At 46.3% G+C, this 12973-nt stretch overlaps 1 protein-coding gene across 2 annotated transcripts in view; it reads left to right on the top strand.

Moving 5' to 3' along the window:
• The window catches only part of EPHB1 (EPH receptor B1), a 451560-nt gene that overhangs the window by 167320 nt on the left and 271267 nt on the right, over nucleotides 1-12973 (top strand). The window lies entirely within an intron of this gene.

Below are 12973 nucleotides of genomic sequence, written 5' to 3' on the forward strand. Positions count from 1 at the left end.
CGTCTCAGGAAGGCCACTCCAGCCAGTTTGGTGGGAAGCACAAAGCCTTGATTTTCCCATCCTTTTTCTCCTACCCGTTGCCTCTTCTGAGTTCCTTGCTTCCCCTCTGGCATGCACCTCTCAGCTCTCCCTCCTTGGCCCAGTCTCTCCAATCCACATCCCTTCCTCTTACTCTCCCAGCTCACCTCTGGGGCCTTGGGGCTCAGCCCACTGTGGTGCCTCCCACTCCACCACCCCTGAAAAGTCAGCAGCTCTCAGCCCCGACCTCCTCCAGCTCCTCTTCATTTCTGCTGCAGCATCCCACTCTTATCAGACCTGCCACCCCTTCCCCAGCAGCCCTGAATCTGTCTCAGTCCATTCCCTGACCACGTGTCTAGTCCAGCCTGCTGATACCTCAGGTCTGCTTGTGCCAGTGGGCTTTGTCTTAGCCCCAGGCTATTGCTCATTGCCTCCTTCTCTTCTTGGTTTTTGTCTTCAACTCTGCAGCAATCCTTTCTCTCTGGGGCCGGGGACTTCCCACCTCTCTTCCTGGCCTCAGCCCCCCTCTTCCTTGTCCCTCGCCTTCTCATCTTCTCCTCTTGCCCTGTTTTTCTTCTTCCCTCCCTCCCTCCCTCCCTTCCTCACTACTTTTCTGTTTGAATATATTCAGGTTGAAAGATGAGTCAGCCTAAAAAAAAGAGTAAGTTAAATAATAAATTAAAAACCTGGCATGAAAATAGGGCAAAAAGCAATAAAGATAATATGCAAATGACTGATGTTTAAAAGACTGCTGACTTGGCTTGTCTATCTGGGCTAAGAGAGCAGCCTATAGGCTCTGCTGGGCAGTCCCGTGTTTCATTGTCAGATCACAGTGATGGTTCTGATTCAGGTATGGAGCAAACTTCTCTGGATCGGCTTCCAGCTTGCATGGAGGCACTAATGTGGCATGGCTATCATTTATAGAGCACTCACTATGTCTCGATTTCTCTGCCAAATTCTTTTTCTGCATTATCTCTTACATCCTCGGATAGCCCCGTGAAGTATACAGAAATCATTATGCTCACTTTTCAGTTGAAGATACTGAGGTGCTAAAAAGCCAAGTAGCTTTGCTGAGGTGATACAGCATAGGATTCTGAGGCCTGGCTAATAACCGCTGTTCTGTATTTCTCCCCAGAAGGAAGAAGAACAAGAGTCTGTTGGGGCAGATTTGTGATGTGTGATGGGAGCTGGGGTTTCAGTGTCCCATGTGGACTGAGATAGAAGCCTTCGCTAAGGTTCCCAAAGAAAAGCCGTCAGAGTCTGATTAGGATTTCCCATTGGCTGGGGATGAACCAGGAGGTTCATGGAGTGACCATACGCATAGTACATATGAATCAAGACACACCCCTCCGCCTCCATGGTCAGCCCAGCTCTCCCTCTTCTCCTCCCCCAGCTCCCCATGGGCAGGGCCACCCCTGATGTGCCTCTTTGTCCTGAATGCCTACTCTGTGCCATCTGCTAAATGAAAACCAAACAAAACACATTGAAAGCAAAATTGGTGGAAGCAGAATGTGAGCTGAGGAGGAAGATAGGCTTTGCAAGTAAGTCAGACAGAGAAAGATGAATATCATATGATGACCCTTATATGTGGAATCTAAAAAAATGATACAAATGAATTTATTTACAAAATAGGAACAGACTCACAGACTTAGAAAACAAGCTAATGGTTACCAAAGAGGAAAGATGCCAGCAGAGTGATGGGGGGAGAGAGAAATTGAGAGTTTGGGATTGACATATATACACTACTATATTTAAAATTTGAGAAGGAAATGGCAACCCACTCCAGTATTCTTGCCTGGAGGGAGAATCCCAGGGACAGGGGAGCCTGGTGGACTGTCGTCTGTGGGGTCGCACAGGGTCGGACACGACTGAAGCGACTTAGCAGTAGCAGCATATTTAAAATAGATAACCAACAAAGATCCACCGTACAGCACAGGGAACTCTGGTCAATATTCTGTAACAGCATAAATGGGAAAAGGATTTAAAAAAGAATAGATACATGTATATGTATAACTGAATCACTTGGCTGGATACCTGAAACTAACACAACCTTATTGGTCAACTAATCAAATATAAAACAAAAATTAAAAAAAAGATGTGTAAGAAAACATCTCAGGAGCATTTGTAGCATAAACTCCAGGAAAACCAGGCAGGCAGAGAGTGTGAGTCCAATGACAAGCCATGTACTTGGAGAGGTGACAATGGCAGAACCAGATGGAGGACGTAACCAGTGATGGCAGAGGCTTTGTCTGTCTGTTGTCCAATAGAGTGACACGTTGTGCACACACAGCACACACAGGAGAAAATCAACAGAATGATAGCAAGCCCCTACATCTTGAAACCCTTTCACTAAAAGTTGATGATTATGTGTCAGTTTGACAGAGGACATAAGGTCAGTGCAACGTGTGCGTTTCAAGTGGAAAATGACAATCTGCTCTTTGCACAAGATGGATAGAGATTCTCAATGAAATTGTATGGAATATGCAAGAACTCTGCCAAATCATGAACTTGGCAAAAATGTGCCTGTTCTGGGAGTTAGGCAACTGGAGGGTTTCTATTTGGTTTCTGGGTCTGTCACACACATGCCTGTGTTGATCCGAATGTGGAGGCCCTTGCAACTTGGGCTTCTCTTTCCTCACTGGCTCTGTTTGTCTTCCCCTCTGCATCTTTGGCCAATTTCCTCTGTCTGCTGTTTTCTTTTCCTCCATTTATTCTATTCTCTTGTCTGTCTTCTCTCTGGACTTGATTTGAAAAAAGAGAAATGAGAAGACACATTCCATTGGTAGAATTTTAATGAGTGAATGGCTAGTTCCATTCATTGTTTTTATTGTTTTCCCTCTAGAAAGCTGTTTAGATGCAAATTGCAAGAAAAAGTTCTTTTTTTCCTAGAGGGAAATAAAGGAAATCAATGTTTATCAGTGAAATCAATTGTAAATATTATGAGTAATTTTTGTCATAAAATTATTAATATATAATCACACATATTGATAATAAGGTCAGTTGTTTAAAAGAACAGTTGCTTTTTTAAAACAATATCTTTGTAGGATGCCCTGCTTCTCCATGCTTATTTCTTAATTTGTCTGGAACATACTCTGCTTCTTTCAGCTTCCTCAGCCTCACTCGTGATGATTCTTGGCTTATGAGAATTCTTTCAGACTTTATTTTTTCTTATCATCTTTTAAATCTTTCAGTCCAGGTACTAATTAAGAACTAGTAACCATAGCTGTTTGTGGTTTAAACATACCCAATCAGGGTGACAGACTTAACCTTTCAGGCTAGTAGTGCACCTCCCCTTTTGCAGGTCTCTCTACCCACCTACCCAGCCTCCTTACCTCAGAATTTCCTCAATGAAAACTCAACTATTTGGGAGAGTGTTTCACCTTTGGGGACTCGCCTTTCCATGCCCCTTTGCTTTGAACACCATCAAGATGCACTCAGTGCCCCGCCTTGCACCTCCGTGGAGTCTAAATGTGAACTCACAGCCCCCTCAAGCAGCAGGCCCCCTTCCCCCTGAGCCCTTTCTGCAGCCTTGGGGGCAATGGATGTGCCCTCCAGAGAGCTGATAGCATCAGCACACAAGCCAAATGGACATCCATACCCCACGTCTTCCTGACCCAGGAGGAGGAGGCAGAGGTGGCGGGACATCCTGGTTCCCTGAGTCCTCTCTCTGCCCTGGTTCCCCCAGAAGGCCAGGCCTCTTCTAGCCTTCTCCTTGCCGGCCCACCCCCTCCAACCCCCGCCTCTGCCCCAGTCTCCTTTCCCGCTCCTAGCTGCGTGCAGACCCTTCCTTCTGGGCCACAAAGGGCTCTGTAGACAGACATTGTGTGCTGTTTGCCAACACGGGGGCCCGGGTACACGGGGGGGGGGGGGGGGCGAGGGAGAAGCCAGCTGCTCTCTCCTTTCACACAGACCTTTGCTTTCTCCCTTTCAGTCTCCCCCTACCCGCGCCCCCGCCCCCCGCCCCGCTCTCTGTCTTTGAACATGCATACAAAAATAAAAAAGCAGTTGCTAATTAGAGCCAGAGAATGAGCATGAGCCTGGAAGAGGGGGGCAGTGGAGGGGCCAACTCCCCTGCAAGTCAGCCATTGAGGGAAGGGCGGGGGGACCTTGGAGAGGCTTGGGAGGGAGAGTTTGACAAAATAAGCAACAAAGCGTCTTCAGAATGGCAAAGAGGGGCTTTGTCTTAACCTTCCATCGTAAGAGAGAGGAAAGAAGAAATGACAGAGTTTCTTGTAAACTCCCACTGCTGGCGTCTCTTCTTATCTTTGTCCGTCTCTCAATAGCCCTATAAACAATAGACTCTTTTGGGGGGCCACTTAAGTCTATCCTTTTACTGGTAATTTTGTTCTGGCTGATAGGTGGGGAATCACTGGTGTGAGGGGGCCTGCCTTATGGAGGAGCTGCTGAGTCATCAGGCTGCCCCAACTTAGGAAACCTCCTCTGACAAATCAAGGCGCTCTCCGAGGGCTTTTTTCTCACCCAGCCCTATTCTTGGTTCGCCAGACAATTTCTGTTCCCAACCCTGTGTCACTAGGTTCGCTGAAAGCAGCCCAGTTGCCTGGTGTGTGACCAGGGGAACAGCAGCCAGTGTTAGGACAGAGCCCAGCTCCGACCCAAGGTCTTTGAACGCACTGCAGGCTCACAGAAGGTTCCAGATACCGAGCAGTCAGCACCTTCCTGGCAGTTCTGTTGTGGCTTAGAATGGAGTGGCCCATGCTTCATTGGGCCAGGGTCACACTGAAGGCCTGGAGGTGACAGGGGGACCAGTTTGGAGAGCTGGAAGTCATGAGGAGAGAGGGTTACCTGGTAACTCGGCCTGTCTAGAGATGCAGTTTCTCCCAGCATATGGTGAACAAACTGATGACGCAGATATGCCAAAGCTTTGACGTCAGTGCCTGGGCGTTGAAAACATGGGGTAATTTTCTGATCTCTTGTGAATGTAAACAACTGAAAAGGAGAAGAGTGTATCAGCGTGATGCATGTTGATACTAACTAGTCAGGGAGGAAGAAAGGAAAAGGAAATAGAATCTGGAAAGCAAAGATTATAACTAGCTCGTTCTTTTCCACTGGTAGATGTTTAGGTTAATGGCTACATGTGACAAAAGAGACCCCACTGGAATCTGCTGGGAAAATCCCCCAATTCTGGGATGAGATCTGAATTTTTCTGGAGTCTGTATGGACTGTCTAGTACATAATGTACTTCCCAAAGCTCAGTGCATATTGTCTTAACCCTGCCCAAGGACTCCTCTAGAAAACAAGGGCTTGAGTCCATATTCTATGCAATTAGCCAGGCCACAAAGCCATTGAGAAAACGGCCACTGATGGGTAGTTGTCAAGAGCTGGAGACAGAAGACTTCCCTAATGGTCCAATGGTTAAGAATTTGCCTTGCAATTCAGAGGAGGAGGGTTCTGTGAAGACACCACAAGGATCTGGCCAGGTAGAGTTCGGCTGAGATCTTGGCACATTGCAAGGGTTAAAAATGGGTTTGAGGTTATTAACAAATCATTATTAAGTAAACCAGAGCATAATTTTCTATCTATGGGGCTGGTTCTCTTGAGGCATAGGAGAATTGTGGAAAGAATGTGATATGTTTACAGAGATCCAGTGAATATTAGGAAGGCTTAGATAACATGATCTGAGTCAGGGGTACAGAAAGTATTTGAGTCTCCAAAGATGGTAGAAGCCACTCATCTAGTCATCAGTGGATATGAGTTTGTCCGGTTTATCACTGAAAAATTAATTTTTTAAAATTCTTTTTGCATTTTGTAGCAACTTTAAATTTTATTGAAAAAATTATCATACAGAAAATTAAACTTATTTTGGTGGACAGTTTTATGAACTTTAACACATGTGTAGATTTGTGCAACCATCATAAAAATTAGGAAACAGAAGAGCTGTCTTATGCTTTCCCTTTCTCTCCATTCCCTCCTCCCATCCCCCGCCTCTGTTGATCCATGATCTGTTCATCACCATTATATTGCCTTTTAACATTGAATGATACACTGTGCCAACTTTTGAGATTGGCTTCACCATAATGCTGTGAGCATCATCAAAGTTGATTTGTGTCAGTAGTTTGTTCCCTTTTATTGCTAGTAATATTCCATTGTATGGATGCACCGTAGTTTGTTCACCTGCTGACAAACATTTGAATTATTTCCAATTTTGAGTGATTATAAATAGTTTCCAAAAACATTCAGGCACGGATTTTTGTGTATACATCATTTCTCTAGGGTTAATACGCAGGAGAGGGATTGCTTGGTCATATGGAAACTGTACATTTAACTGCCAGGCTGATTTTTCAGAATGGTTGTACGGTTTTGCATTACCACCAGCACTTGCCCTGAATCCTTGTCAGCTCTTGGTATTGTAAGTATTTTTATGTTAGTCATTCTAATTGGTATATGATATCTCATGGTGGTTTTAATTTGCATTCTCTAGCAAATAATGAAGTTGAATATCTTTCATGTGCTTATTTGCCATCTGTTTATACTCTTTGGTGAAGTGTCTATTCAACATTTTTGCCCACGCTTTAATTAGGCTGTTTGTTTCCTTACTATTGAGTTTTGAGATTTCTTTGCATATTTTGGATGCAAGTTGTTCTGTTGAACATGTGATTTGAAAATATTTTCCAGTTTGTAGCTTGTCTCTTCTTTCTCTTAACCGTGTCTTTTACAAAGCAATGTTAAGTTGCTCAGTCATGTCCGACAATTTGCGACTCCATGGACTGCAGCATTCCAGGCTTCTTTGTCCTTCACTATCTCCTGAGAGCTTGCTGAAACTCATATCCATTCAGTCAGTGATTTCATCTATCCCATCTCCTTCTGCCTTCAATCTTTCCCAGCATCAGGGTCTTTTCCAATGAGTCGGGTCTTCACATCAGGTGGCCAAAGTATTGGAGCTTCAGCTTCAGCATCAGTCCTTCCAATGAATAGTCAGAATTGATTTCCTTTAGGATTGACTGATTTGATCTCTTTGCAGTCCAAGGGACTCACATTTTTTTATTTTGATGAAATCCTATTTATCCATTAATTTTTTATGGAAGATTTTACTTTTTAGAGAAATTTTAAGTTCAGAGCAAAATTGAGAGGCAAGTACGTATATTACATACCTTTCCCATATACCTGCTGCTCCCACACATGCATAGCCTCCCCCATTATCAACATATCCCCCAGAGTAGCACATTTGTTACAATTGATGAATCTACCCTAACACATCATAATCACTCAGTTTACATTAGAGTTCACTCTCAAAGTTGTACATTCTGTGGATTTGGACAAATGTGTTATGTATGTCCATCATTATAGTACCATATAGGGTACTTTCACTACCCTGAAAATCATCTGTGCTTTGCCTGTTCATCCCTTCCCACATCATCGCCTGCTAACCACTGATCATTTTACTGTCTCCATAATTTTGCCTTTTCCAGAATGCCCTGCAGTGGTAATCGTGCAGTGTGTAGCCTTTTCAAATCGCCTTCTTTCACCTGGTAATATACATTTAAGGTTTCGCCATGTCCTTTTCATAGTTTGACAGCTCATTTCTTTTGAGAGCTGAATAATACTCCATTGTCTGGAGCATTTATCCATTTTTCCAATTTATCCAACCAATTATTTCTTCAGTTGTTCCAGGATAAGAATCATATTTTTGGTTTCATGTCCAATAACTCTTTGCCCAACCCCAGGTCACAAAGGTTTTCTCCCAATGTTATCTTCTAAAATTTTATAGTTTTGTGTTTTATATTCAGGGATGTGATCCATTTTGAGTTAGCATTTGTTGAAAGTATGAGGTTCAGAATGAAGGTCATTTTGTTATTATTGTGCCTGTGATGTCTAGTTGTTCCAACACCAGAGATGATTCCTTCTCCTCCAAGCCTTTAGTTGATTGTTACCTTCTCAATGCCCCCGGCCCTGACCACCCTACTTACAGTGTAGACCACCCTTAACAGTTCTCCTGTCTATTCTACCTCGCTTTATTTTTTCCATGGCACTTATCATCCCTAGCTTAGTGTGTAACTTTTTGTGTGTATTGTCTGTCTCTTCACACTAGAATGTGCACTGCCTGAAAGCCAGGATATTTGAGGGTGTGTGGGGAGGGGGTCTTCTTGTTAACTCATGTGTCCTGAGTGATTGACAAGAACTGGATTCATGGAGAGGCTGGGGTCCTCCAGGCACAGGGCTGCAGAACGAGAAGGTACAGGGGTGGCTAGTGGAAAGTCCCAGGCCAGGTCAGATCAGAAGTGAGTTGTATAGAGCCCTGCCTCGCTCGTTCATCAGGCAAAACAGGTTTGTTAAACACTCCACCCCAGCTCTCCTCTTCCTCACCCGCCTACCGTATTATTTGAGGCCAGTAAGAACTTAAGCAATTAAAGTTTTCCTCTACGTCTAAAGTATTTGTTCCTCGAAACTTAAGCTTTATCCCCCTTCCCCCCTTAGGCCCCTTGAAAGAAAGAAAGTGCTCTAACACTCCGGGAAAATCATCTTAAATTCTAATCAGCCCTGGGTGTTGGAAGCCTCTCAGAGATGAAGTGTTGTCAGGGCAGAGGATGTGCAGGGAGGATTGTTTAGGAGGCGAAGTCAGCTAGCATGCAGGTTTCCCGTGGCTGACAGTGCTTCTGCTCCAGCGATGAGGCTTAACTTATCGAGGGAAAGGCCAGGGAATCCGAGAAACAAGCGTTACGAGGAGAGGATATGGAGAGGCCAGAAGAAAAGAGGGCAGGTTAGGTAAACTGCAATGGGGGGCTTAGATCCTGTCGTTTGAAATGGGACCTTCTGCATGCTGTCCCCGCCCTGAGTCCTGGCGTCACTTTCTCTCCAGTGGCAGGTGGACAAAATGTATGACTTTGTGTCTCCCCTGGGGTCTGCTCTGGAAGTTCTGTATAGAGGGAGCCTGGGGCCACTTCATGCTGGGGTGGGTGGGGAAGGCCTGACTGGGCACTTGAAGGCTGCGTTTGCGAAGCAAGCCCACTGTTCTTTTTTTTTTTTTTTCCCACTGTTCTTTTTTCAATTATTATTTATTTATTTTTGGCTGTGCTAGTTCTTCATTGCTGGGCTCGGGCTTTCTCTGGTCATGGTGAGCAGGGCTACTCTCCAGTTGCAGTGGGCAAGCTTCTCATTGAGGTAGCTTCTCTTGTGGCGAAGCACGGGCTCAGTAGTTGTTACCCACAGGCCCAGTTGCCCCACAACATGGGGAATCTTCCTGGACCAGGGATCGAACCTGTGTCCCCTACATTGGCAGGTAGATTTTTAACCACTGGACCACCAGGGAAGTCCCCACTTCTCTTAAAGGGAAGGATAATTTAGGGTGTGGGGTGCTGATGGGAACCAGAGGGGAGGCAGTGTCTGTTGGGATCTGGGTGCAGGAGGAGCTGGCCCTTGCCCTTCCTCACTACACGAGAACTGGTTCCCTAGATACAACCCCACCTCCCGCCCCAGGTGGAACCTGTCAGGGCCCATGGATCGTGACAGCAGCCGACCATTCAGCAGGCGCTGCTCTCTGATGATCTCTAGACAGGTAAGGCTCCTGACCTGTTTGTAATCTGGTCACATACTATGTTTGTTCTCAGAAAAGCAAACCCACTTTGTCTCCTATTTCTGTCTCATTTCCACCACTGGATAGACCAAATCAGCTAATTTTGCTTTCTGATAAATTTGCTTCAGTTAAGTGGGAGGCGCTGCTGATTTTGAGTTATCAGACCTGTGAGGATGGGGGAACCTAACTTGTAATATTTCTTAAGTTATACTTTAATGAAGACACCTATTAACACTTGTAATAATTCACAGAAAGGAAGTCCGAGCAGATCTGGTTTAAATGTCTTCCTTTCTCTTTTTTTTAAAGAAGTGTTACTAGCTTAAATGGAGGTCTTAATTACAGATCAGAAACAGAAACTTGCAGTGTCTGAGAATTGCCTGAAGCCTGTTCCTTTGGCCACACCTGTCTCCCGTGGTTCCTCTGGGGGAAGACCTGCCCAGGAAGAGCCGTCTCTCCCTCTTGGGTCCCCTTCCCACCAAAGCATCCTTGCTGTGAGCCAGCTCTGGGTACAGGGCTCCTTAGCTGTGCAGAGTGCTGGGATCTTTCCGTCTTTCTCTGAGAATCTATGTATGATAATGTCACAACAGGGTTACAGATATTGTGGTGTGATTTAAGTGTTTGCGTGCGCGTGTGCTAAATTGCTTCAGTCATGTCCAACTCTCTTCAACTCTGTGGACTGTAGCCCACCAGGCTTCTCTGTCCATGAGGATTCTCCAGGCAAGAATACTGGAGTGGGTTGCCATGCCCTCCTCCGGGCGATCTTCCCAACCCAGGGATTGAACCCACATCTCATGTCTCCTGCATTGGCAAGCAGGTTCTTTACTGCTAGCACCACTTGGGAAGCCTGATTTAAGTGTTTACATTCAACAAATAAATGCTGTTAACACAAAAACTGCAATACTTGATGTTATGCTACCAGAAGGTACTTGCAGGGTTTATGAGATGTGTACACATGCAGCCCCTTAGAGGCAGGGTGGCTTGTATGGGGTATGTGTGAAGTTGTGATGGACTCCTCATGCCAGTCCTGTGACCCTTCACTAAGTGTGAATTTGAGGTATTTCCTGAATGGGAGTGAGCCCAGGTGGCCCTCCTACCTTGCTGGCGACAGCCCGGCTTGGCCCCTGAGTCTAGGGGCCAGGCAGCTCTGATTGAGGGGTCACTTGCCCACCCGTGCCTCCAGCTGATCCTCAGCAGCATCTCCATCCCTGAGGATCCGAGTCCTCTTCTTGCTCTGTTTATAGCCCTGGTGGGTGCTCCATGGACAGAGTCATTTGGAGTCTGATTCAGAGGACTGGTGATCTGATGAGCTGGGAGCTTGCTGACCCAGTCACTCTCCTTTCCTTGGTGTGGGGAGTGAGTCTTCCTATAGGAGCCTCTCCTTGTGGCACCCCCTGTGGGCTAGATGCTTGTGGGCACCTGTGTGCCCTGACACCCAGGTCTGCAGCCTGGTCCAGGGGCAGGCACCCAAAGGGGCTATTTCTCTGGCTGTGCTGAGAAGCAGGGCCCCTTGCCTTTCCTGGGGAGCAGGACAGGGGCCCTGATGGCGAAATTAAGGGCTGGCCAAGGTTCAGGCCAGGCCTGACTCAGCTTGATGGGAATGCTCTCTTCTTCTTTATTCTGGGGAAGCCCACTACAGGTCTGGGAAAAAGGTAAAGTTGAGAAGAGGAAGCTCTCCTTGTCTGTGTTCTAGTCTCCCAAAAAGAATCAACCGAGCAGAACTAAAATGCTCAGGAGTGATGGGGTGGGTTGAGAAGGGGTAGTTAAGGAACCTGGGGAGAAGATATTTGTGGTACAGTTCATCCTAGAGGAACCACTGCAAGGCTTGAGTAGGAGAGCATGCCCCATCTCTTTGGGGAAACGCTGAGATGTGTCTGACCTGGAAAAACAGAGACACGTTTTTGCAGGAGGGATAATCCATAGACCAGCAGGAAGTTGGTGATGTGGTGGAGGGGACAGACTTCAGAGAATGCTGTGGAGTGATTTAGAGTTGCCTCCGAATGGAGAGTGTGTCCTGTCCCCCTGCGTTTTTGTTGGAAACCCTGTCAGCTGCAATGGCCTCTAACCAAATTCCACCCCAGTACTCCAGGTTCACCCCATCTCCAGATTCATCTTCCTAAATCTCAGACTTGCTCATTCATCTCTCTGCTCACAGACTCTTACATCTCCTCACTGCTCTAAGCACATGTCTCAGGCAAGCTTTTAAAAGTGCACATATACCTGTCATGGTCCAGGCCCAGGCTGGAAAAGAACTTCGAGATACGAGGCAGGATGAAAGGAGAGTAAAGTTTATTAGTGTAGGGGAGGGAGGGTCACTGCCATACCCTGGGCTGGCTTCCTGAGAGTCAGGGAGAACTGACCTTGGACGTGGGTCCTTGGTTTGTTTTTATAGCCAGAGGGCGAGGAGTGGGGTAGAGGTCTTGTGAGTTATTTGCTAATCGGATGAGGTACCTATATGAGGCAGGAGAGTAAGGCAAATACCTCTTGCTTATATGGGATAGGAGGGAAGATAGGCCATACTGCTCAGGAGGGTCCAAAAATTCCTCAATAGTTACAACATGGGGGAATGGGCAATAAGGGTTTTTTTTTTTTTTTTTTTTTCTGTTGCTGTATTCTAAGACCCTTTTCGTTCACCTTGTTCTTTTGTATTTGGGGCACCACTATACCCATGATTACTGCAGAACCCAAAGCTCTGTTAAGAGAATAGACTCTGGGGCCACACTCTCTGGCTTTGAACTCTGTCACCACCATCTACTAGCTATATGACCCTGGGTAGGTTACTTTGGTTACTTGGTTTTCTCGGCTGTAAAATGGGCATGAGAGTAACCTATTTCCTAGGGTGATTGGGAGGACTGAACGAATTAATGCTTGCAAAGCGCTCAGGGCACTGCTGGCTCTCAGAGAGTGGTCAGTACAAATGAATCATCGTTATTGTTTTCCAGCTCTCACAGGTAGCCTGCTGGTCCCCCTCCCCCTTCAAGGCCAGGAATCCACATTTTAAATCTCATCAACCCTCCAAGGCCTGCCTGAACTTCTGCCTCTTCTATAAACAGTTTTTGATTTCTTGCTCCAATTGCCAACTGGACATAACTGACTTTTCTGTCCACACCTGTCTCCCAGCACATTGCCTGCTGTCCTCCTGCCCCTCAAGTACCAGAGACAGACTGTAAGCCATTGAGGGGTCCCAGACCTGTTCCTTGTTCTCCGTCTCCGTTTCTTGCAGGGGATGGGCTCTCAGTGCTTTTCCCAAGTGAGCAGCTTCAGTGCTGGCGCCTCCTTCTCTGCCTTCCCCGTTCTCCCCATGTTCCTCCTCTCCCAGCCTCACCTGGCTCCCTCTGTTCCTCTATTTGTCTTCCCCTCTCAACCACCTTGTCCTTCTAGATTCTCCTTGTTTCTCTGACCTCCCCCACCTCGCTCTTAATGAGAACT

This window comes from Cervus elaphus, chromosome 19 (assembly GCF_910594005.1).
Source record: "Cervus elaphus chromosome 19, mCerEla1.1, whole genome shotgun sequence".
NCBI classification, from domain to species: domain Eukaryota; kingdom Metazoa; phylum Chordata; class Mammalia; order Artiodactyla; family Cervidae; genus Cervus; species Cervus elaphus.